The sequence below is a fragment of the Tamandua tetradactyla genome, chromosome X, assembly GCF_023851605.1.
Source record: "Tamandua tetradactyla isolate mTamTet1 chromosome X, mTamTet1.pri, whole genome shotgun sequence".
NCBI classification, from domain to species: domain Eukaryota; kingdom Metazoa; phylum Chordata; class Mammalia; order Pilosa; family Myrmecophagidae; genus Tamandua; species Tamandua tetradactyla.
This window is the reverse complement of record NC_135353.1, coordinates 150108807-150135684: the sequence shown is the minus strand read 5'-3', so window position 1 is coordinate 150135684 and position 26878 is coordinate 150108807. Positions and strand designations below refer to the sequence as shown.

The 26878-nt window shown below is 38.9% G+C and overlaps 1 protein-coding gene and 1 pseudogene across 6 annotated transcripts in view; both read left to right on the top strand.

The window, feature by feature from the left end:
* Window positions 1–6867: 6867 nt before the first annotated feature.
* Window positions 6868–7590, top strand: LOC143670590 (large ribosomal subunit protein uL30 pseudogene; annotated as a pseudogene).
* A 4624-nt stretch (window positions 7591–12214) lies between these two features.
* The window catches only part of ZFX (zinc finger protein X-linked), a 60200-nt gene continuing 45536 nt past the window's right edge, over window positions 12215–26878 (top strand). Inside the window, exon 1 of one of the 6 annotated variants that reach the window (XM_077145196.1) lies at window positions 12215–12330. The gene's annotated coding sequence lies outside the window, so the exon portion shown is untranslated. Of the gene's footprint in view, window positions 12331–12540; window positions 12879–13055; window positions 13080–22018; window positions 22040–23359; window positions 26858–26878 lie in introns of those variants that run through there. The other 5 variants (XM_077145193.1, XM_077145199.1, XM_077145200.1 and 2 more) reach the window with 5 other exon arrangements.

The following is a 26878-nucleotide window of genomic DNA, read 5'->3' as shown; positions in this document are numbered from 1 at the left end:
GGTGATAGTATTGCTCAGAATAGCTGTTGTACCCTTGCCCTACTCCATCCTCCTGGGCCACAAAATGCACAGGGAAGGAATCTAAGCCATTGGCTGCCACGAGGACAGCCCCCTTATATGGGTCACCTGCTGGAATGGTTTCTGCCATTTCCCAGTCCCAGCTGTCTCTCTGGCAGCCATGCCGGCAGGCACATGTGATACATGATTATCAGTTACACAGATGCCATGCAGAGTCAGCAGGAGAAACAACAGCTCTGCAGGATCTCAGAAACCTCTGCTGCTCAGACCAGCAGCAGCAGCAGCAGCAGCCGGGAGCTTGTTGGAAATGTGAATCTCATCCTTCATTTCCCAGTATTTCTTCATCTTCAATATGATGTTATTATCATAAAGTGGGGCTCCATGGCCAACAGTTTTGTATGCACAACTCAGACTTTATTGAACCTTAATTTTCCTCGGTCAGAATCCTGCTGTATTCTTGACTTGTCTCATTTACTGAAACTTACAAAACTCTCCACAGTTCTGTCAACTGCTGCTGCTTGTTTTGTTCTCAATTTGGGGCATTCGTTTCTGTTTGTGTGGTGTCTGTATGCACAAAAACAGACCAACAAAAAAATCTTTGCGGTTCATTCAAACACACGGTACAATTCAGATTTGTTCCATACGATATTCTCTTATTAGGAATTCTTATGTCCTGTAATTGTTGAGAATAATTTGTCTTCAACTGTGTGTTGAATTACTTCTTTTAGCATATTTATTTAATGTGTTTGGGGTGAAAAAGTCATTATCTCATGAAAAAGGATTATTGTTCAAAATATGATATAATTTTCAACAGCTGCTTTGGCAAATGTTAATTGAAGGGTCGTTATGTAAGGTAGTTATGTATTATATTATACACGCTACTCAAAGCATGGTTTGTGGAGAGATGCCAGCCAATGAACTCTCTGTTACTCATCTGTGAAGAAAAAAATTGAGAGTAAGTGTTTGAAAACGTTTATACTTTTGACAGAGTAATTTTGTCTGCTGAATCTGATAGCAAAAAATTCAGACTTCCATTATATATGTCCATTTTTCATTTTGTTTTTCTAGTAATTTATTTTATTATATTTTACAATAGCGTCAGTGAGCAGTAGATTGGAAAAAGAAAATCTGGTCTTTCACATAAGATAGTTTGAGCAGCACTGATGCATTCTCTGGCTTCAAGCAATAAAATTTGATAAATAATATAACGAAAGTATAACCTTCCCCTGCTTACAGCAGGGAAATTTTAAAAAACTTTGGGTTTAAGAAGAAACCAAATTGAAAATTATAAAATATTTTGAACTGAACAGAAACAAAACAGAACCTATCAAAGCTTATGTGCTATAGCTAAAGTGGTATTTAGAGAGAAATTAAAGATTTCAATGCATATATCAGACAAGAAAAATATCAGTAATTAATGAGCTAATTGTACAGAAAAAGAAGATGTTAGGGTACTGGCTAAGCAATTTTTTCAATGAGACCCTAAAATATTGAAACTTAAATAAGACGGAACTCTGTTTTCTTCCCACAAAAACTCTATTTTCTTTCTGCAGTAGGTAGATGGTCCAGGACTGGTAGACAACCTTGTCAAACTCAACATACATCTTTCACAGACACATCCAAAGCAGCTGTATCAGGTTGTCATTACCTGTGGCCATCAGAAAGTGGAAAAGAGCCCAAGGGCATGCACATAATTGTTTTACATGCAAGACAATGAAGAGGTACCCAATCCCTCTTTTCTCATCTCATTGGTCAGAACTTGGTCATATGGTGACAGGTACTGACAAAGAGCCCTGGGAAATGTGTTTTTTAGCTGCAAAGCCATGTGTCCAATTAAATATATTACTATGAAGGAAGAGGGGAAAGAAGTTGAGAGGCAATTTGCAGTCTGATATAAAATACATATTAATAAACTCAAAATTGAAGGAAGAAGACAATATATATATAAGCAAAATTTTATAAGCAAAGAAAAATAGATGATTAACAAGACTAAAAATTAATTAATTGAAAATAATTTAAAAATAGGCAAATCACTTGCAAGACACGGAAAAATAGAAATCATAATAGACAACCGTAGTAACGAAAAAGGGGACATGATGACAGAAATGGTAGAGATTCAAAAATTCGCAGGAGAATATAATGAATCTCTTCATACAAATACATTTGAAAACTCACAACAAAGTAGTCAATTTTCTAGAAAAATATAAATTTCCTAAATGAATTTAAGAGGAAATAGAAATCAGACCCATAACCATTAATGCATTGAAGCAATAGTAAAGAGATCTGATCTCTTAAAATATACAGAAAAATACAGTCAGGTTCAGAGGGTTTTATAGGAGAGTTTTTACCCAACCTACAAGGGAACAGAAAATCTTTAACAACTTGAATAACAATAACAATATTAATAATAAAAGAGAATACTACCTGTATTAGTCTGTTAAGCTCCTGGAATGCAATCTATCAGAAATTAAATGGCTCTTACAAAGCGAATTTAATAAGTTACAAGTTTACAGTTCTGAGGCCAAGAAAATGTCCAAATTAAGGCACCAACAAGAGGTTACCTTCACTCAAGAAAGGCTGATGCCTTCTGAAACACCTCTGTCAGCTGGGATGGCATGCGGCTGGCTTCAGCTGGTCCCTTGGTCCTGAGCTCCAATGCTTTCAGTCTCTGTTCCTGTTGAGGTTCCTCATTTTGCTTCTTCGGGGCTGGCTTTCATCTCTTGGTTTCTTTTGGCTTTCTCCAGGTTCTGGCTTGCTTAGCATCTCATGGGAAGGCACATGGTGACGTCTGTTGGGCTCTCTGCCTGTGTCTAGGCATCTGCTGTTTGTGGGCACTCCAAGCATCTACAAACATCCATGTCTCTATCAGCTCTGAAACAACTGTTCTCTTAGCATATGGATGTGAGGTTTCTTAAAAATGTTTCCCCCTTTAAAGAACTCTAGTAAAGTAATCAAGACCCACTTTGAATGGGTGGAGTCATATCTCTATCTAATCAAAAGAGTACACTCACAATAGGGTGCATCACATCTCTGTGGAGATAATCAATAAAAAGTTTCTGCCCTACAATATTGAATCATGATTAAAAGAAACAGCTGCTCCCACAAGATTGGATCATAATTAAAACATGACTTTTCTGGAGTACATAATAGTTTCAAACCAGCACACTACCCAATTTAGTTAAGAGGCTAATTTAATCTTTATGTCAAAACTGGAAAAAGGTCTTACCTGGAAGGAAAATAATAAGCTAATATTACTTATAGATATAGGTGTGAGAATCATAAATATAGGTGAGCAAGTTGAATGCAGCAGTATATTACAAGGATTATCACCAAGTAGAGTTTATCCCAAAAATGCATGGATGGTTTAACTTGAGGAAAGCTGATATGGCAAATCCTTACATGACTAGATTAAAGGAGAAAAAGTATGATTATCTTGATTCTACATTAATTTCTGATAAAAGTTCTTAGCAAACTAAGGATGAAGGAAATGTTCCCTATCTTGACAAAATTTAGCTACCAAAAAGCTAATCCCCAAATTGTGCTTAAAGATGAAATTTTAGGGGTAGTTTAAGTTAAATTCAGAAAGAAGTTAAGAATGTCCATCATTATTACTTTCATTCAATATTTTCCTGGCCAATGCAATCAAGCCAACCAACCAACCAATAGACATACATGAAAAACAAAAACAAACAAACAAACAAAAAAAAAAAAGTGAAAAGAATTTTCTTTTGAAAATTGAAATTTTCTTATTTGTTGGCTGTGTTAGTTTGAAGCTGTTATTTACCCCAGAAAATGTCATGTTCTTTTAATCCATTCCTGTGGATGCAGACTTATTGTGGGTAGGACCTTTTGACTAGGTTATTTCAATTGAAATGTGACCCAGCCCATTCAAGGTGGGTCTTAATACTCTTACTGGAGACCTTTATGAGAGGATATAAGACAGAAAAAAAAGAACTAGAGAGCTCAGAGAAGCTCCCAGAGAAGCTGAAAGACAAGGACACACCCACAGAAGCTGAGAGAGGAAGCACTGAATCCAGAAGCTGAAAGCAAGGAAACCTGGGAAGAAGGACCAACAGATACTGGCTATATGCCCTCCTACATGACAAATGTGTCCCAGATGCTAGCAGCCTTTCTTTAGAGAAGGTACCATCATGTTGATGCTTTAATTTTGACGTTTTCATAGTCTAAGAACTGTAAATTTTGACTTAATAAATCCCCATTGTAAAAGCAACCCATTTGTGGTATATTGCATTTTGATAGCTTTAGCAAGCTGAAACACTAGGGATATGACTGTCTTCAAAAAAATGAAGGGAATGGGGGGTACAAGAGTAGTTCAGTGGTAGAATTCTCACTTGCCATGCGGGAGACCTGGGTTTGATTCCTGACCCATGCACTTACCCCCCCAAAAAACAAAACAAAGATCACCCCAAACAAAAACAAAACAAAACAACAAAAGCAATCAACAAAAACAAACAAACAAAAATTCAACAAGTGGTGCTGCAATAATGGGATACTCACATGGAAAAAATAATGAAGTGTGACCCCCACTATACAGCATACAAAAAAAATGAAGGGGATGTACAAGTTTTGCAACTAATAAAAGAAATCAGCAAGGTTGCATGATACAGCATCAATATGCAACAATTAATACAGGCTCACAGTTCCTTAGCTACCATTCTAAAAATAATGAAAAACACAGCTCTGAAACCAAAAGTATTTTCTAGCACATTTGATTTAGCACACTTTTGGCAGCAAAACTCTATCTGAGTCTATTTACAGTACTAATTTAGCTCACTTAATGGAATGCTCATAAATTTCATTGCAGAAATATTAATGTGTTTGATTCTAGAGTACTTTCCTAGACTGTGGTAGTCTTACATAATACATGATAAATACAGGATATTTCTTTCTAAAATTAAAAAAAAAACAAAACTGAATTTGGAAACACATTTCACCCAAAGGGTTTTGGATAAGGGATTATGGACATATGTTGTTTCTATACATCAGCAATACCAAGTAGAAAACACCATAGACCAAAACCCTTCAGTCATATTACCAATAAAACCTATAAAGTACCTAGAAATAAATCTAACCAAAGATGTTGGCAACTTTTATGAAGAAAATCACAAGGAATTATTGAAGGATATATTAGAAGAAAAAATTTAATGAAGAGGCATAGTATATTCATGGATGGAAAGACTCAATAAAGATACCAGTTTTTCCCACGTTAATCTACAAATTCAATGCAGTTTAAAAACACCATCAGTGGAATAGAATTGAGGGCTCAGAAGTCAACCCTCACATTTATGGCCAACTGATTTTTGACAAGACCACTCAACTGGGAAATGGTGGTTTAACAAATGGAAAATTGGATCTCCATTTGTGAAAAAAAAAAAAAAGGAGGATCCCTACTCACACCACGTACAAAAATCAACTCAAAACGTGTCAAAGACCTTAAGGTAAGAGCTAGACCTATCTAGACCTATCAGACTCCTAGACGAAAATTTAGGGAAGCATCTTCAGGACCTGTGTTAGACAATGGTTTCTTAGACTTTACACCCTAATCAAAAGAATCAAAAGAAAAAAAATAGATAAATGGAACCTCATTTAAATTAAAAAACTTTTGTTTCTCAAAGGGCTCTATTGTGAAAGTAAAACAACAACCTACACAATGTGAAAAAATATTTGGAAACCATATGTTAGGGTTAGGTTCTGGTGTCACCTTGGTCAAATAATTATACCCAGCTGTCTGGTCAGGCAAGCAGTGGCCTGATGGTTGCTGCAAGGATATTTCGTGGCTGGATGATAACCCTGAAGTCTGGTGTATTAAGTCATCATTCAGTTGTTATGGCATCTGTGGGTGATTACATCTGTGATCAACTAAGGTGTGTCACCCACAAAGATTTAATCCAAACATTTGAAGGTTTTTAAGGAAGAAGAGAGACTTTTTCACTGCTTCTTCAGACAATGATCCTCTCCTGAGGAGTTTGTCCAAACCCTCATTGGAGCCATCAGCTTCACAGCCTCCCTACAGATTTTGGACTTTTCCATTCCCATGGTTGCATGAGACACCTTAATAAATCTCATATTTACAGATCTCGCCTGTTGGTTCTGTTTCTCTAGAATACCCTGACGCACCATACATATCCAATAAGGACTTAATATCCAGAATATATAAAGAAATCCTTCAACTTAACAACAAAAGACAAAATAACCCATCCTATAAATGGGATAAAGACTTGAATAGGCATCTCTCCAAAGAAGATATAAAATGGCCAGAAAGCACATGAAAAATGTTCAACATCATTAGCCATCAGGGAAATGCAAATTAAAACTACAATGAGTCATCTTTTCTGGCTGGAATCATAATGGGTGTTGTGGTAGTTAGATTCAGTTGTCAACTTGGCCAGGTGAAGGTACCTAGTTCTGTTGCTGTGGACATGAGCCATTGGTATGTGAACCTCATCTGTGGCTCATTACGTCTGCAGTAGGCTAAGAGGTGTGCCTGCTGTAATGAATGATGTTTGATTTAATTAGCTGGTGCTTAAATTAGAAAGCTCAATGTAGCACAGCAAAAGCAGCTTAGCATACCTCATCTCAGCACTCGCAGCTCAGCCCAGGCCTTTGGAGATGCAGAAAGAAAACACCCTGGGGAAAGTTGTTGGAACCCAGAGGCCTAGAGAGAGGGCCAGCAGAGATCACCCTGTGCCTTCCCACGTAAGAAAGAACCTCAGTTGAAAGTTAGCTGCCTTTCCTCTGAAGAACTAATGAAATAAATCCCCTTTTATTAAAAGCCAATCCATCTCTGGTGTGTTGCATTCTGGCAGCTAGCAAACTAGAACAGGTGTCAAAGAGAAGAAGGTTCTGGCTGTGTCAGAAATCCTTAAGAAAAAGCAAAGGAATTTTGCCAAACTGAAGATCAAGAGCTTGAGAAAGAAGTTTGCCCAAAAGATGCTTCAAAAGGCAGGGAGGAAGCTTATTTATGAAAAAGCTAAGCACTATCACAAAGAATATAGGCAGATGTACAGAACCAAGATTCAAATAGCTAGAATGGCAAGAAAAGCTGGCAACTTCTATGTACCAGCGGAACCCAAATTGGCATTTGTCATCAGAATTACAGGTATTGATTGTGTGAACCCAAAGTTCTGAAAAGTGTTGCAGCTTCTTCACCTTCCTCAAATCTTTAATAGCACCTTTGTTAAGCTCAACAAATCCTCAATTAACATGCTGAAAATTGTGGAAACATGTTGCATGGGGGTACCCAAACCTGAAAGTCAGTGAATGAACTGATCTCTAAGTGTGGTTATGGCAAAATCAATAAGAAGTGGATTGCCTTGACAGATGACTCTTTGATTGTACTATCTCTTGGTAAATATGGTATCTTCTGCATGGGGGACCTGATTCATGAGATTATATGTTGAGAAATGCTTCAAAGAAGCAAGCAACTTCCTCTGACCCTTTAAATTATCTTTTCCCAGAGGTAGAATGAAGAAAAACACCACCCATTTTGTAGAGGGAGATGCTGGCAAGAGGGAAGACCAGATCAATAGACTTATTAGAAGGATGAACTAAGGTGTCAACTATGATTATTTTTGTAATATGGTCAATTAATAAACAGTGACTACTTTAAAAAGAAAACCATAATAAGATACTTTTTCACAGCCATTAGAATGGCTTCTATTTAAAAAGCAGAAAATAAGTGTTGGAGAGGATGTAGAGAAATAGGAACATTCATTCGTTGCTGGTGGCAATGTAAAATGGTGCAGCTGCTGTGGAAGATAGTTTGGCAGTTCCTCAGAAAGCTAAGTATAGAACTACCATATGACCTGACAATCCCACCCCTAGGTATATACCCAAAGTAATTGAAAGAAGGTACTTGAATAGATATTTGCACATCAGTATTCATAGCACCATTAGTCACAATTGCCAAAAGAAGGAAGCAACCCAAGTGTCCACCAAGCAATGAATGGATAAAGGAAGTGTGGTATATACATACAATAGAAAATTATTCAGCCATAAAAAGGAATGAAGTCTTGGTATATGCAACAACATAGATGAACCTAGGAGACATATTGAGTGAAATCAGCCAGACACAAAAGGACAAACATTGTATGATCTCACTGTTTTGAAACAATTAGAATAAGCAAACTCATACCATCAGAATCTAGAATATAGGTTACCAGGGGACAGGGTGGGGATAGGGAATGGAAAGTTAAGGTGTACAGGGTTCCTGTTTAGAATGATGAAAATATTTTGGTAATGGATGGTGGTAGTCTTTTCTAATCTAAAAGTTTTCTCTCCTTCTTGTTTTTTTTAAACAATTTTTTTGTTGAAGAAAACAGATCATCTCTCCTCCAGAGTTTCCACACAGTTTGAATTTTGTCAGCTGTATCCTGTGGTATCATTTATATGTTTCTCTGTCCCTGTATTTCCTGTAAATTGGTAGTTAGACAAAGAGGATCAGTCAGATTCAGGTTTGATTTTTTGGCTAGGGGCACTGTATATTTCCAACATGAGGCATATATCTGGTTGTCTTTCTTGTTGGCAACCATTGATGATTGTTACCTAGATCCATTAATTTGTCAGGGGCTTCAAAATGGTGTCCTATGAAGTCTTTATGTATTAGTTGAAATACTTCTATTAAAAGAAAATTCCTTCCATCACGTATTTAGTTAGCCTGAGGAACAGTCATATAGGATAAGTGCTTGATTCTTTCTCTTTACTAGTTTTCAAAATAATGAGTAGGTTCCCTAGCATTCTCCAAAAGTGAGCATGATTTTTATTGAGATGTAATTCACACATCAAAAAATTCACTGAGATGGTTAGGCTCTGGTGTCAGCTTCACCAGGTGATGATGCCCAGTTGTCTGGTCAGGCAAGTACTGGCCTGAAGGCTGGTTTATTAATCATCAGTCAGTTGATTGCAGCTGTGTCTGATCTACATCTACACTCAACTAAGGGCGTGTCTCTCCTGTTCGTTCTGTTTCTCTGGCGAACCGCGACTAATACATCACCCTTTTAAAGTGTACAGGTCAGAAAATTTTAGAATATCCTTAAGTTGGGTAACCATCACCACTAATTAATCGTTTTTGTCTCATTATAAACTCATGAATTTGAATATATTTGATGTGTTTCAATCCATAGTAATTAATAATCTTTTGACATTCAAATTGTCTCATCTTTAGCTAGCTGGAACCTCTTCATACTGGCTCCTGAGATCTTTTACCACACCCCCAGTAAGCTTTGATATGTCTTTCTGGTATGAGGAGATGTTCCTGGCTTATCTTGTACTTTTCTGCTCCAGCCCAGGACCGGACCATTTCTCTAAGGAATCCTGGTTTCTTTTAGTGGAAAATTGTATATAGAGGACCCAATCTGGGCACTGGTAATGCTCATTCATACTGCGATATTGTTTCTAGGTTTTGTGTATTTATTTCACCTTTTTAGTTGTGCTAGTTTGCTGTGTTCTGGGATTTATAATCCATGAACTAGAATCTGGCTGCTGGTGATTTTCAGGAATCAAACAGTGTCTTATTCACCTAATGACTCCTGTGAAAAATACTGCTTGAAAATCACTTGCCAGTCATTGTTTAATTATTAAAAAACTAGTTTCCTTAGGGAGGATGTGTGGCTTAGAGATTCAGATTAAAAAGTCTTATTTGGTATTAATTGCAGCAACTAAATTCTTACAGAACATGCAACTTGCTCATGCTAAGAATAATTAAGTATGAGGAATATAAATGGTTTATTTTTACAGGGCATGCATGCATAGCGCAACAAAACTAGGGCCTTTCTAAGAAAAGATAAATATTTTCTAACCTTTGAGATATAAAATAATGAATTACCACAATTTTATTCATAAAGGTATATATTTCCTCATAAGTCAGTAATTTATTGTTTCCTATTTGGATTCCCCATGAGTGAGTGATGTGAAGCAACAATCAACAGCTTTTCTGCCTAATCTTTCTCTGGAAAATAGATTGAAAGGCCTTGTGTTGTTAATGGTTCAAGGACCAAAAACATGTCAGGGATTTTCAGTTAAGTTATTAAAACACTGTCAAAACCTTGAGTAGATGCTTTTAAGTCTCTGATATACATTAATGGCTCTGAAGGAACAAATAAATTTCAGCACATAATCAAAATTCCTTTGCTTTGAAACCAGCTATTTTGTGCTCATAGCATATGCTTTTGAAATGTCCTGCTCTCAGTATCCCTAAATAAATTTCCTTTATTGTGTGTTTAAGTGAGAAAATGAAAGCACTTTAGAATGTTCTTATTCTGCCATACACAGCCTCCTTCTTTGGAGTTCCCCAAAGGCAAGCATCACATTTCTGTTACCCCCGTACCCAGAATTCTTTAGGCCTCTAAAATGAAAATAATGATCAAACTATCAACATAAAATAGGATGCAGTAGGCCTTTTAAATGCAAGGTGTCAGGGGCCCAGTCACCTAGTACTTAATTTCCAAATGCTTTCAGTGATCTTTGGTGTGTTTAAGGTCCTATTGTGTATACTTTCATAAATGACATTTTGTATTTTCTATCAAGTGATATCTGATCTCTGCTGCTCACACCTGATGTCTTCACTTTATCATGAGTATTTTATAATACTAATTGTGTACATCTAATAAAATATTTTATCGTATAGTTCTTTATAGGCTTTCATAAATAAACTTGAGGTACACATTACTTTCCCTTATGTGAAAACTACAAAAAATATATAATTTGTCTTATCTGTACAATCATTTATAGAATAATCTTTCTGGAACTTTGTAACTAATAGAACTAGGCCATCCTTTCCTTTTTTCCCACCAAAGTTAACAATCTTTATAGGTATGAAAAGTAGTGAAAAAGGGCCATTAATAATATTTAAACTACTTTTGATCTTTTAAACTGAGGAAACATCTTTTCCCCTTGTACTACCTTGGACTCTCTTTTTTAAATGCTTTATACTGGTGGACGTACAAGTATCTGATGGTAATTGTGGAAGAACTAACAAGAATGCTGACTTCAGTTTTTTGTGTTCTGAACATGCTGCTTACAATTGCACAGACGATGTTGATGTGAGACACCATTCTTGCAATAGCATAGCATTAAACAGAGGCCTTTAGAAAGTATTTGAACATAGGTTATCAATTTTTTTAAATTTTATTAACATGGGTACACAAGCTATTTCTCATCCTTTTTATTTGAAAAAATATTGTTTTATTTACCTTTCTGTGAGTACAGGCTATATCAATATCATTTATCATTTTTGAAACAAAGTTTAATCATTTGAGAAAAAAAAGCTAAAACCTTGAGAGGAAAATTATTATCTGATATGTTCTCAGATTTCTTACTGTACATTTGTTTCTCCTTTTTGAAAGATTGTCCTGGGTGTAAGATATGAGAAAGGACAATTTACATTCTGGGAATTTTAAAAAGAGTAATAATAGGAAACTAAAGTACATGGCCTCTGTATCTAAAGGGATTTCACATAGTATGCTATTTACCTTATAAATTTTTTTCTTCTTTATTGTTCAGAAATGTCTTTAACTTAATTTAGTGCCGTATTGAAAAGTAAAGCATGCCAGAATCCAAATTAACGTAGTGTAAGACCACACTATTTAACTTTTTACTAGTAAGTTTTAAACATAGGTTGGGTCCGAAGTTCAGTATGGAAAGATTGCATAAACATTTAAACTAATGAGAAGGCAAAATACATGTTTTGGAGCTGATAAATGCTGTTTGTTTAATCAAACCCATTTTTCCCTTCATTCTCGAAAGTCCTTCAAACTTTTAAAGTCTTGTTTAACCAGTTTGTAAAAAACGAAACTCATATGCAATTCTGCTACTCTCTGTATGTTTATTAATGAATGTGGAAAATTCATTATTTATTAAACAATTATTTAAAGCTTATTTCATAGGCTCTCAAACTCTAAAATACATAGAAATATACTATACATTAAAAATTCTTGTTCATTGAAATGCGCGAAACCACTTTCAAACTGTAACACTTTCCCTTATTTCATTTGCAAACGAATAAAATCAGAGTTTCTTACTGCTTAATTAAAAAAATAAACGGTTTGGTAGTTGCTCTAGGATAACTCTTCTCCCCCTCCTTTTGCCCACACACTCATTTAGACTGGCAAGCCCATTTTCATTTTATTTCAAACATTTTTTTTTTTTTAAGAGAAGGCAGGGGACAAGGAGGGTTACTAAATTTATCTTCTTCACCAGCCACCGGGATGAAGAAAACATTTACTGCGGGAGGGGGTCTGTGGGCCTGCAAACAACTCGAGCAGGCGCCTCGGCCAGGACGGACGCGGGGAGGAGGTAGGTCTCCCAGGAGGCCCCGGGGGGCGGCCGCGGCCCAAGGGAGATGCTAGGGGTGCGACAGGGCCGCGCCGGGTGCAGGCCGCCTGCCTTTTCGCGGGGTCGGCGGGCGGCGGCCCCGCGCGGGCTTTACGGCCGAGGTGCGTGTGTGGCGGCGGCGGCGGCGGGCGGGAGCGCAGAGGAGGTGGAAAGAAGGGGGGCGCTGTCACGGAAACTCTGGCCGCCGGAGACCCCACCACAGCGAGGCCACTACTTTCCCGGGTCGCAGGGCGTGAGTGGCGCCCACCCAGGGCGCCAGGGGGACCCACCGGGCGAAGGTGGGGGCCCGTCTATCCTTCCGCATTTTCCTGGGTCTCTCTCCCGGGCGGTGACGTGACGTACTGACGGCGGGCCCGTGCCGGGGAGCTGGGCCGCTTTTTGTCAGCTCCGAGCTCGGCCCCTCCTCCCTCCCTCCGCCCGCCCCACCAGCCGGAGCCCGGCCCAGTGCTCCAGAGAAAGGCCGGCCTGCAGCACCCGCCACCGTCGCCGACCGCCCGCACTCCCGTCCGGTGAGTCCCGGCCGCCGCCGCGGCCGTGGGGCCTAGCGCGCGCGCGCGGCGGCCTGGTTTCGGCCTGGTCGGCGGCCCGTGAGGCCCCCTCCCGCGCTAGGCCGGATGGCGTGGCGCGCGGCGCCGAGCAGGCCCCGAGGAGGCCGCAGTTAGGCCCGAGGAGGAGCCCGGCTGCCCGGAGCGGCGGCAGAAGCGCGCTCCGTAAGCGGGCGAGTGGTGGGGGAGGGTCGCCCGGAGGCCCGGAAGGCGGCTGGCGGACCCGGGGTCGGCCCAGCGGCCGGCTCGGGGCACCGCGCGGGGTTGAGGCCTGGCGTGGAGGCGAAGGCGGCAGGCGTGAGGTGAAGGCCGCAGGCCGGCCGGGCCGATTTTCGCTATGTAAATATCGGCGAGGGGGGGAGGGACGGGGGGACAAGATGGCGGCGACTCGGCGCCTGCTGCAGGGGACGACTGAGGGGATTGCCGGGAGGGGGAGCCGCCATTTTGAAGGCGGTGTCGGGAGAGAAAATTCCGCTACAGCCCGTGAGGGGGGGTGGGAGAGCGGGAGGCGGCGGCGGGAGCGGCACCGGTGACGGGTCCCGGAGGCCCGGCGCGACGGCGTGAGCGCGCGGAGGGGGCGTGCTCGCTCCCCATTGCGGCCATTGCCCTTGCCGCCATGATGAGCGCTCGAGCTCCAGGCGCTCTGAGGCAGCGCCACCTTCCTGCCCTGCCTTCCTCAGCCCCGTGACTGGCTGCTGCTTCCGCTGCATTTTTAACTTGCTGCCGCAGGCGGCTACCGCCGTCCGGGTGTTGAGTCCCTTTCCAGTTCGCTTCTCCGCGTTCCTGTTCCTCCGTTTGTAGCCCACCCGTGGGCTGTCCCGGCGGGTGGCAGTTCAGGCATCTGGCCTCACCACTGCAGAGAGGACTCTGAGGAATATTATTTTTTACTTAAATAAAGGCATACGTGACTGTTAGGGTGCCCTTGATGCGGTTGTTTTCCAGCAATCATTGATTACCACCTCGAGTACCTGAATAAAGGAATAAAAATGAAATTTTATGGGAACGAATTTCTCACCACTCTTTTGTTCAATAGGAAAAGAAGTGCATATTGTACTGCATGAAAACGGAGAAATAAAATTTTGAAGGAGCCTTTTTGTTCTCGTTTATTAGGAAACAACTTTCTTGGAAAGCTTTATTAATGTTTTGGATGCTATTTACTTTTTTTGTGGGGTAAGAAAAGGGTGGGAAGTTTTTCATTTTCTTATTGAAGGACAACATAATATGCAGTATATTTTTGTTCATATACTTATGGTATTTACATTCTCTGTGTTATTTGAAAAATTTTAAGGTTGAGTTCCATCCCTTAAAGTAATTAAAAAAAATTTTATTACAGAGGTTGTAGTTTTACAGAAGATTATACAGAGAATAGAGTTCTATATAACACCTCTCACACGCACAGTTGTGTTATTAACCATTATTAACACTTCTCATTAGTGTGGTACCTTTGTTATAATTGATGAAACTATTATAATTATACGATTAACTGTAGTCCAAGATTTACGCGGGAATTCACTGTGTTGTACAGTCCTATGGTTTTTAAAACATCATTTTCTAGTGACGCGTATACACAAGCTTAAATTTCTCCTTTTAGCCACATTCCAATATCAAAGGTACTTTTGATTGCACGTTATACAACTTTCCTGGGAAAGTCAGAGCCCAAGGTTAGCGACCCGCTGTGCTAGGTGTTAAGAAAAATTAAGAAGGTTCTTAATAACTCAGACGGTGGCTGCAAGAAGTTTGTGGTCCAGAGATTAGATGAGACAAGGTGAAATGAATTAAATGCTGCGGGAGAAGTACAACCAATTACTGGGATTTCACTGGAAGGCAAGTTTTCCTTTTGGAGCAACAAGAAAGGGTTTCTGAAGTAGGTGGCATTTTGAGAACGTTACTGAAGGATGGAGGGGGTGGGGAAAGGGCATTTCAAGAATGAAGCTGTTTTAGAAAACAAGTATTTACAATTTGGCTGGAGTGAGTGGTATAGGTAGGGGTGTGTTAGCAATTCAGGTAGATTGTGAAAGAGCTTACCAGGTGGAGGGGCGCTTCCATTTGGGAGGCAGCAGGAGAGTCCTCAAACACGCTGGAGCAGTGCTTTATATTCATTTAGCCGTATTGGCTCTAGCCATTGGACTAGAAAAGTTTCAAAGTTGAGAAGTAATGACAGTGAGTAGTAAACTGATCAGTGTTTTCACTACAAGTAATATTAACAAGAATGCTCAGAGATTAAGCAAGACTTGATGCTTTTTTGAATGATCCATCTTTACTAGACTGCTGCTGCTTTTTTGTTCCTAACATCTTACCCCAAATAATCTTTTACTTAGAAGTATTATAATTTCTATAGTAAATGAATAGGTTTTTTTGTTATTGTTGTTTCATTTACTGTTGTTGAAAATTATAGGAATAGTACTGAGGGTTACTTCACAAAAATGAGGAATGAATCCGATAAATACTGCCATGGTTGTCTCCCCAGCCCCCCCCCCCCCCCCACGGTAGTTTTTTAAGAAGTCAATTTTGAAAAGTAGACTAGAAGAGTGATTCCAAAAAAGGGCAGCGAACTTGAGATCGATTTTTACAACTGGTGTACTTTCCCCTGGTGAAAGAAACCACCTTTTTGTTTAAGAAGGTAACTAAGGCTCTATGCTAAGCCAAGCCTTCCAGCTCATGTTTTGTTTAAGATCTGATCGTCCTGGAAGGGTGCACGGGTAGTTCAGTTGTTAGAATGCCCACCTTTCATGCGGTAGTCCCGGCTTCGATTCCCGGACCATGCACTCAAAAAAGATTTGACTGTCCTCGATGTACAAGTTCTGTGGAACATGTGGGGAAGTTGTTCCCTAGAATTTTAAGATCCAAACCTCTAGGTAGCATAGATGTTCACTAAGAACTTGTTTCAGTTTTTCCATTTTCCTAGACTACAATAAGCCATAGCAGTGACGCTCCATGAGAAAACCTGAGGGAACTAGAGATTCTCATGTTTATCCTAAAAGGGCCATGGTTTAGAAAAGCTTGAGAAACAAGCTTCTGTCCTGCAGGAGGAATAGAAGTAAGTTGCTAAGGCAGTCTATGGTTGTTGAGGTATTAAAGTTAAACATAAACTGGAGAAAGAACAGTTGCTTTATATCTTGACAGCTGGGAAGCTCATAGAAGAGCTATATTACTGTGCAGTTTAGCAGCAGTGGATGTTTGTTACGATGACAATGGATGTTCAAGATTAAGATTAAATTAGACTCAAGTTGTAATTAAGAAGGCAGGTAAGCATGTAGTTTAGAAGGATTTACATCAGAAATGATCAAACAGAAAATGTTTGCCTTCCGTGATCTGGAAAACTGGTGAAATACCCATGTTGGATAAATGAAGTGTTAGTGTTTAATTTATGTGTACTTTTCAGATGCAGATTTTTACAAAAACAAGCTCCCAACACTTTTTGTAAATGCTTTCTCTCTAACCCTGTTTGGGCTTGTGTTGTTTCTGGGTGAACTTTTTTGTATTATTTGTGTTTGTGCACACTGGCACTTCCAAACCTTTTTCTCTCTCTCTCTCTCTCTCTCTCTCTCAAATTTCTCAATCCCCATCCTTGAAATTCTTCGCCCCCAGGAAAGATGACCTAATCTTTCACTTAACTAAGGATAGATGGTCATCTGATGGAAGCAATTGCTTTTCCCTTCCTCCCACTTGATGCTTTTGCCTCTGTCTCTACCTCGATTTTCCTTCCTTTCTCTTGCTCTAGGAAGAACTGTCCTCCTGCCAAGCCCAGCTGCTCTGCCTGTGCTCATCATCCTGTCCTGCCTCCTTTGGGATGCACCTCTGTCAGCGATATTGTCTCTTGCATCATTATCCTCTGACTCTCTTGCTGGCTCCTTTCCCTTTCCTTATGACTGTTCCTAAGTTGGTTCATCTTTAAAAAAAACCTCACCTGTCTTCCCTTTCACCAGTACTTTTATTTTTTCATCCCACTTATTCCTAAGTCCACTATTTCCCCAATTGGGACATGATCCCACAGCATGTTAATGGGTGTGCCTCATGAATTGGCTCTCTGTTTCAGAAACTCTCTGTACCTTCTCTGTCTTCTGTGATTCTTCTTTCCATCACATGTGGGATTTCCCTCGAGGTCAGTCCTCTTCTTTTTTTTTCTGGAATCTCTTCCCCTCGCTTCTGTGTTCTTTAACGTGCTGTTCTGACTCTCTTGTAACATCTCTAGTTGCCTAACTACCATCTCCACCCAGGTGTCTTATTGACACCCTACACTTAACGTGGTTGACATCAAATTTATCCACCATATACTAGATGCCCAATAATTTTTATTGAAAGTCTTTTCTGACCCATTACCTCTGAAACAACAGTTGTTTCTTGCTTTCCTTTTCTAAGTGGCACCATTGTTTTTCCAGGCTCATTCTTTCTTCTCTGTTCCACAGAGCAACGCAGAAAACTCTAATTTAGTATTTAATCTATCGTATTTTAACTGTGAATTTATATTTTTAACTTCTTTCCTAAACTGTAACTGTAGAGACATGTTCTTGAGTTGTACCTGGTACCTGATCATCTCCAAAAACAGTTGTCTCAGTTATTGGGTGCAAAGAATTGTATGTAGTTGAATAGTTTTCCAGTTGAAATCAAATATCCAGTCAGTGTGTTTTTTGACCAAAGGGTGTAAATATTAAGACACACCATGTCCATATCAAGCCGCAGGAGCTCAGTAACCATCCCCCTACGCCAAGCACACACAAGCATACCTTAACAGATTGGAATATAGCCAGTCCATTCTAAGTCCTGTTAGATTATTTTTCTAAACAACATTTTATAAAATCCAGGTGTCTATAGTTTACTCAAAGGGAGGTATACTTTAGGGAAACCTTGTCAACTTGAAGTGTATATATAGCTGTTTGGCTTTTAAAAAATACATCAAAAAATTTTAAACTTTGAAACTACTGAGAAGCAAATATCACCCAAATTTAACAAATCTTAGTATTTTGTTCTGTGTTTGTTTCATACCTTTTGTTTAACGAAACAAAATCTTAATGATCTAGTTAAAGGGTGCCCCTGACTGTATCCCATCCCTGTTTTTTTTTTTTTTACCAGAAGTAACCATTATCCTTGTATATATATATACCCAAATTAATATCAAGTATTGCTCGATAATATACTTTGTATGTCATTTTATGGTTTTTTTTTTTTAAAGTAGGAGTGTGTTTTAGAGATTTACCCATGTTACAGAGATCTACCCATGTTACAGAGATAGATCCCATGTTACATGTGAATCTATTTCAATAGTTCTCAAAATATGGTCCAGTGATTCTTGGGGATCCCTGAGTCTCTCGGGGGGTTCACAGGGTCAAAACTACTTGTATAATAATTCTGCTATTTGTTTCTCTCACTCTCATTCTCCTGTGCATTGTATGAATATAGTGCACAAGTAGTGTTTTCTGAAGTCTTCATAACGTGATGTAATAGATTGAATGCAGAAGCAGTTGAGGGAATCCAGCTGTCGTCTATTAAGCTAGACATTAAAGAGATTTGCAAAAATGTGAAACAATGCCCCCTTTACAAAACTTTTTTTGTTTTGAAAAATGTTTTAAAATAAATATTTCTGTGTATATAGTAGTTTTAGTATTTATTTTGAATGAAATGTTTTTTAAGGTTTTGTATTAATTTCTAATATGGTAAATATTTGTAGCTATAACCCACGTAAGCAAAAGCTTTTGGGGGTCCTCTATTTATGAATGTAAAAGGATCCTGAGACCAAGAAGCTTGAAAACTACTGATCTGGTTCATTCATTTTGCTTGTATTTCAATGTGTGTACTGTGGCTTGTTTATCCCTTTCTCTGGAGGGACCAAAAGCTTGTTTACAGTTTTGTGCAACTTCAGACAGTACTGCTGTAAACATCATTGTATGTGGTTCTTCTATTTGGGGATTAAAATAGAAGTAAAATTGCTACCTTGATGATTCTATGAATTGTCACCTTTACTGGTGTTACCAAATTGTTAAATGGTGTTTGAGTTGACACTCACCAGCTGTATATGTGCCTTTTTCTTCATATCATTGCCCAAATATTAGACTTTGTAATTTCCCCCCAATATTTTAGGTATAAATGGTACCTCCTGGCTGTTTTAGAGAACAGTCATGCATAAAATACTGAGTTCCCAAATACTGCTCTATTAACACCTTCACTGGTGTGGCACATTTGTTACAATTGATAAAAGCTAATATTTGTAATTGTACTATTAACTATAGCTCATGGTTTAACTTAGGGTTCACTGTTTTTGTTGTGCAGTTCCATAGATTTACAAAAATAAAATTTATTCTAGTAACATACAACCTAAAATTTCCCCCTTTTAATCACTTTTAAATACATAATCCAGTGCTCTTAATTATGTTCACCATTATCCATACCAAAACTTTTCCATCATCCCAAATAGAAACTCTGCATCTTTTAAGCCTTAACTCCGTATTTCCTGTATCCACCCTGTCTTCTGGTAGCCTGTATGCTAGATTCTGCTTCTTCTAATTATTTTTTTGATCAGTGAACTGATACGATATTTTTCCTTTTGTGTACGCTTTATTTCACTCAACATAATGTCCTCAAGGTTGAGTCATGTTACATGCATCAGGGCTTCATTCCTTCTTACTGCTGAATAATATTCCATCATATGTATATACCACATTTTGTTTATCCATTATCATTTGATGGATGCTTGGGTTGTTTCCATCTTTTTACCACTGTGAATAATGCTGCTATGAGCATCCATGTACAGATGTGTGTTTGTGTCCCCACTTTCAATTCTTCTGAGTATGTACCTAGTAGTGGGATTGCCGGATCATTTGGGAGTACTGTACTTAACTTTCTGAGGAAATGTCACACTGTCTTCCACAGTGGTTTGACTGTTCTACATTCCCACCAGGAGTGAATAAGTGTTCCTATTTCTCCACATACATCTTCTCCAACACTTGTTTTGTTTTGTTTTGCATAGGCAGGCACTGGGAATCGAACCTGGGTCTCCTGCGTGGCAGGCAAGTCGTTTTCTTTTTAATGGTGGCTATTTTAGTAGGTGTGAAATACCTACTTTGATACGCATTTCCCTGATAGCTAGTGAAGATGAGCATCTTTTCATATGCTTTCTATCCATTTGAATTTACTCTTTGGAGAAATGTCTATTAATGTCTTTTGCCAATTTTTAAATTAGGTTGTTTGTCTTTTTATTGTTGAGGTGTGGGATTTCTTTTTTTTTTTGAATATTAAATCCCTATCAGATATGTGGTTTCCAAATACTTTTCTCCCATTGAATAGGCTGTCTTTTTACACTTTTGACAAAGTCCTTTGAAGCACAAATGTATTCAGTTTTGAGGCGGTCCCATTTATCTATTATTTTCTTTCATTGCTTGTGCTTTGAGTTTAAAGTTTAAGAAACTACCGTCCATCAGTAGATCTTGAAGATGTTTCCCTATGTTTTCTTCTAGAAGTTTTATGTATTGGCTTTTATATTTAGGTCTTTGATCCATTTTGAGTTAATTTTTGTATAGGGTGTGAGATAGGGGTTCTCTTTCATTCTTTTGGGTATGGCTATCCAGTTCTCACAGCACTATTTATTGAAGAGACTGTCTGTCCCAGTTGAGTGGAGTTGGAAGCTTTCTCAAAAATCAGTTTGTTATAGATCTGAGGCTCTATTGCTTTATTCTCAATTAGATTTTATTGATCAGCATGTGTATCTTTATGCCAGTACCATGCTGTTTTGACAACTGTGGATTTATAATATGCTTTAATGTCAGGAAGTGTGAGTCATCCCACTTCATTCTTATTTTTCAATATATTTTTGACTGTTGGAGGGGCCTTAGCCTTCCAAATAAATTTGATAATTAACTTTTCTATTTCTGCAAAGTTGGCTGTTGGAATTTTGATTGGGATTGCATTGTATCTGTAGATCAACTTGGGTAGGATTGACATCTTAATGGAGTTTAGCCTTTTAATCCATGAGCATGGATGTCTTTCCATTTATTTAGGTCCTTGATTTCTTTGAGCAATGTTTTGTAGTTTTCTGTGTACAAATAATTTACATCCTTGGTTAAGTTTATTCCTAGATATTTGATTCTTTTATTTGCTATTGTAAATGGAATTTTTCCCTTGATTATCTCCTCAGATAGCTTATTACTAGTTTATAGAAACACTACCAATTTTTGCATGGTGATCTTGTATCCTGCCACTTGGTTGAACTTGCTTATTAATTCTAATAGCTCTCTTGTATTTTTCAAGACTTTCTAAATACAGGATTATGCTGTCTTCAAATAGTGAAAGTTTTACTTCTTTCTTTCCAATCTGGATGCCTTTCATTTCTTTTTCTTGCCTGATTCCTCTTGCTAGAACTTCTAGCAGTGTTGAATAACACTGGTGACAACATGCATCCTTGTCTTGTTATGGTCTTAGAGAGAGCTTCTGTGTTAGGTGGTGTTCCCTACTGTTCAATTTTTGCAAGAGGTTGAGCAGAATTGGTATTTATTTTTCCTGGAATAATTGGTTAAATTCACCTGGGAAGCCATCTGGTCCTGGGCTTTTTTGTTGTTGTTGGTAAATTTTTGATGACTAATTCAATGTCTTTACTTGTGATTGGCTTTTCAAGGTCTTCTGTTTCTTCTGTAGACAGTTTAGGTTGCTCATATGTTTCTAGGGAGTTCTTCATTTCACCTAAGTTGTCAGATTTGTTCAGAGTATCCTCTTATTAACTTTTTTATTCCTGTGGGGCTATAGTAATGTCCCCCTTCTTTTCTAATTTTATTTGCATCTTCTCTCTTTTTTTTCCTTTCTCATTCTAACTAAAGGTTTGTTGATTTTATTTATCTTAGAGAACCAACTTTTGGTTTTTGTTGGTTCTGTTTTTTTTGTTTTTGTTCTATATTTCATTTATTTCTGCTCCAGTCTAATCTTTGTCATTTCTTTTCTTCTGCTTGCTTTGGTATTAGTTTGCTGTTCTTTTTCTAGTTCCTCCAGTTGAGCAGTTAATTTTTACTTCTTAGTTCTTTCTTTCTTCCTTTTTTTTTCTTTTGTTCAGGTACGTGGTCTGGGAATAGAACCCTGGTCTCCCGCATGGAAGGCAAGCATTCTACCACTGAACCACCCATGCATCCTCTTTCTTTCTTTTTAATGTAAGTGTTTACAGCTCTTAACTTCCCTCTCAACCTTGCCTTTGCTTCCATAATTTTTTTTAATCACATAAATTTTGATATGTTTTATTCTTTTCATTTGTCTTGAGATATTTACTAATTTTTCTTGCAATTTCTTCTTTGACCTATTGCTTAAGAATATGTTGTTTAACCTCTATATTTTTGTGACTTTTCTTGTTTTCTGCCTATATTTGATTTCTAGCTTCATTTCATTATGATCAGAGAACGTGCTCTGTATCATTTCAATCTTTTAAAATTTATTGAGACTTGTATTGTGTTCCATCATGTGGTTTATTCTAGAGAATGATCCATGGGCACTTGAGAAGAATGTGTATCCTACTGTTTTTTGGGGATATAATATTCTGTAAGTGGCTGTTAGCTCTAGTTCATTTATAATTTTATTCAAAATCTTTGTTTCCTTATTGAACTTCTGTCTAGATGTTCTGTGTATTGATGAGAGTAGTGTATTGAAGTCTCCAACTATTATTGTAGAGACATCTATATCTCCTTTCTGCTTTACCACTGTTTGGCTCATGTATTTTTGGGACCCTGGTTAGCTACAAAATATTTGTGATTGTTATTTCTTCTTGGTGGACTGCCACTTTTATTACTATATAATGTCCTTTATTGTCTCTTACAACGTTTTTGTATTTGAAGTTTATTTTGAGTGATACCAGTATAGCTAACCCAGCATTTTTTGTTTACTGTTTGTGTGGAATATGTTTTTCCAGCTTTTCACTTTTAACCTGTTTGTATTCTTGGGTCTAAGGTAAGTCTCTTTTAGACAACATATAGATGGATCATATTCCTTAATCCATTCTGCCAGTCTGTGTCTTTTGGAACATTTAATCCATTAATATTCAATGTTATGACTATAAAAAGCAGTACTTACTTCACCCATTTTATCCTTTGGCTTTTATACATTGTGCTGGTTTGAATCTATTATGTACCCCAGAACAGCCATGTACTTTAATCCTCATTCAGTACTGCTGAGTGAGAGCTTTCTGATTGTTTCAATGGAGGTGTGACCCACCCACTTGTGGGTGGTAACTTTTGATTAGATGGTTTCCATGGAGATGTATCTCCTCCACCCATTCAACTTGGGGTTGCTTCCTGGAGCCCTTTTAGAGGGAACCATTTTAGAAAAAGCTTTAGAGCCACCAGAACCGATGGAGCAACCTGAACTAACAGAGTTCACATAGCCAGAGACCTTTGGAGATGAAGAAGGGAAACGCCCCCAGGGGACCTTCATGAAACAAGAAGCTGAGAGAGAAAGCTAGCAGACATCACCATATTCCTTCCCAGCTGAGAGAGAAACCCTGAACTTCATTGGCCCTTTGTTTGGAGTTAACAAAAGAAAGGGCTGATGCCTTAATTTGAACATTTTCACAGCCTTAGAACTGTAAGCTTGAAACTTAATAAATTCCCCCTTTTAAAAGCCATTCTGTTTCTGGTATATCGCTTTCTGACAGCTTTAGCAAACTAGAACAGATTTGGTACCAGAGAAATGGGGTGCTGTGGTTTGCAAATACCAAACATGATGGTGCGGCTTTTTAAATGGATAAGGGGCAGATTCTAGAAGAGTTGTCTGGGGCTAGATAGAGAAGGCCTAGAATGCTTTGAAGAGACTCTTGGTTGAAGGACTCAAGAAATACCTCTCACAGAGGCTTTAGACAGAAATGATAAGCATGTCATTCCAAAGTTGAAGGAAGGCATTCTTTGTAGATGGAAGGCAGAATTTGAGAGTGATGAACTTGGATATTTAGCAGAAGTTGTTTCCAAACTAAATGTGGAAAATACAGTATGGCTGCTCCTTGAATCTTATAGTGAAATGCTACAGGAAAGACATAAGCTGAGAACTGAACTCTTGGGTATAAAGAAACCAGAAATTTGTGTTCTGGAAAATTCTGGGCTTCCAGAAAGTGAGACACCAGTGAATAGGGTCCCAAGTGAGGATTTGACCAAACATGGAAGCAGTCAGCTATTACAGGACAAGTGAAGATTTGAGGTGGAGTTATCCAGGACAGATCTGTGGAAAGCACTTTGTCTGATGGGCATGATCCCAGCCTATTGCATAGGAAACCAACAAGGGTGTTGTGGAACCTATGTAAACAGAACCACTGCCGGTCTCGACTAAGAGGGTAAGAAAAGGGACACATAGGTGGAAAAATAACTTCAGAGACAGAACTATGCAAGATAAGGTCTGAAGTCAAGAAATCAGGAGCCAGGAGAGCAGACCCCCCCCAAAAAAAACACTTGGAAAGGGTGAGTTTGCTCCAAAGGCAGACGGTAGGCCTTCCCCCTCCTTGTAGTGGAAGAATTGTACCGCCTCAGGCCCTGGAGAGGGTGGAGCACATTCTTTGAGGATTCTGGAGAACCTGTCTGCTGCAACATTGTTCTGGAGGCATTGGGTATGTGACCTGGAGATAACAGAGAGCCCAGGTGCAGGCCCTGATACCTGGAGAGGGTGGAGTTGAGAAAAAGGTGGTCTCCCTGATGTTCCCTAAGGTTGCGTTCGGAGAGAGGCAGGCAGCTGCCTAGGCCCTTGGAAAGGATGGGACTGCTGCTTTCCAAAGCCCCGAGGATAAATGACTGTCAGACTTTGGCATCTAATGAAGTTTGCCCTGCAGGTTTTAGAAACTGTATGGGTCCGATGACCCCTATGTTCCTTCTAATTTCTCCCCGTGGAAATGGAGATGTGTAGCCTATGACTGTCCCTCCTTTTTACATTGGTAGCAGATAACTTGTGAGTTTTACAGATCCAGAGCCGGAGGAGAATTTTGCCTTAGGACAGTCTGTGCCTGTTGCTGACTTTGATGATATTTTGTGCTGTTTCTGGCTTTGTATTTTATTTGTATTTTTACTGAAATGGTTTAAGGTTTTCTGATATTGGCATGGAATGGATATATTTTGTATTTGGAAAGAACATGTCTTTTGGGGGTCTAAAGGGTAGAATGTGCCAGTTTGAAGCTATTATATACGCCAGAAAAGCCATATCCTTTAATCTTCATTCAGTATTGCTGGGTAAGATCTTTCGGGTTGTTTTCACTGAGATGTGACCCACCCAATTGTGGGTGGTAACTTTGGATTAGATGCTTTCCATGGAGATGTCTCCACCCATTCAAGGTGGGGTTGCTTACTGGAGCCCTTTAAGAGGGGACCGTTTTGGAAGAAGCTTTGGAGTGACCAGAACTGACAGAGCAACCAGAACCAAGACTCCACACAGCCAGAGACCTTTGGAGCTGAAGAAGGAAGACGCTCCTGGTGGAGCTTCGTGAAACAAGAGACTGGGAGAGAACGCTAGCAGGCATCGCCGTGTACCCTCCCAGCTGAGAGAGAAACCCTGAGTTTCATCAACCCTTTCTTTGGAGTTAAGGTATCTTTCCCTTAATGCCTTAATTTGGTCATTTTCACAGCCTTAGAACTATAAACATGCAATTTTATAAATTCTCCTTTTTAAAAGCCGTTCTGTGTCTGGCACCGCATTCCGGTAGCTTTAGCAAACTACATATATCATCTCTTTTTTTTTTTTCCTTCTTTCTCTTTATCCTTTCAGTTACCTTCCTGATAATCTTCATTTCTGCACTTTGCTGCGAGCCTCTCTTTCCTGTCTTTTCTTTTCAGCCCACAGAACTCCCTTTAGTATTTCTTGTAGGGCAGGGTTCTTATTAATGAACTCTCTTAGCTTCTCTTTACCTGTGAATATTTAAACTCTTCCTTAATTTTGAAGGACCGTTTTGCTGGATAAGGAATTCTTGACTGGTGGTTTTTCTCTTTCGGTGCCTTAAATATATCATACCACTGCTTTCTTGTTTCTTTGGTTTTTGATGAGTAATTGGTGCTTCATCTTATCGTGGTTCCTTTTAAGTAATGAATTGTTTTTCTTTTTCTGCTTTCAGATTTCTCTCTTTATCTTTGGCAGTTGACGTTTTGATTAGTATGTGTCTTGGAATGGATCTGTTAGAATTTCTTCTGTTTGAAGTGTATTGAGCGTCTTAGATTTGGATATTTATTCTGTAAGGGCTGGACAATTTTTGGCCATTATTTCTTCACATATTCTTTCTGGCCCTTAGCCTTCTCTGCTCCTTCTGGACACCCACAATGCATATATTCATGAGCTTTGTGTTTTCATTCATTTCCCTGAGACCCTGCTCAAATTTTTCCATTCTGTTTCCATCTTTTCTTTTGTGTATTCAAATTCAGATGTTCTGTCTTCTAGCTTGCTGATTCTTCTGCCACTTCAGATATGCTGTCTTGTATCTCTAGTTTATTTCTAATTTCATCTGTTGTTTCTTTCATTCCCAGAAGATATGTTATATTTCTTTGTATGCTTTCAAATTCTTCTTTATGCTCTCCCAGTGTCATCTTAATATACTTTATCTCTTTAGCCCACCGTTTATATTGATTTAGGAGATTTGTTTGAGCATTTTCAATTAGTTGTTCCAAATATCTTATCTGACTTTTTAATTTGTTCCTTTGGCTAGGCCATAGCTTCTTGTTTCTTAGTATGTCTTGTAATTTTTTGCTGGTATCTGGGCATCTGATTATGTTGGTGAAATTATTCTGAAGGTTAGTTTCCCTCTCTTGTCCTAAGATTTTTTTCTGTTGATTGGATTTGTGTTAAAGCTCCTCTCTGGCACTTGGTTGGTCAGTATTTCCCAGCCATAACAGGGCCAGGGTCCCATCCAGGGTGTGCAGACCAGTTCCAAAGGGTCCTGGGGAGAAGGTCAGGAAAGCAGCTTCCCAGCATGACCAGCAGATGGCGATCTTCGGTTACCTATTCCCCATGGCCCTACAGAGGTAAGTTATTTTTTAGCTCTC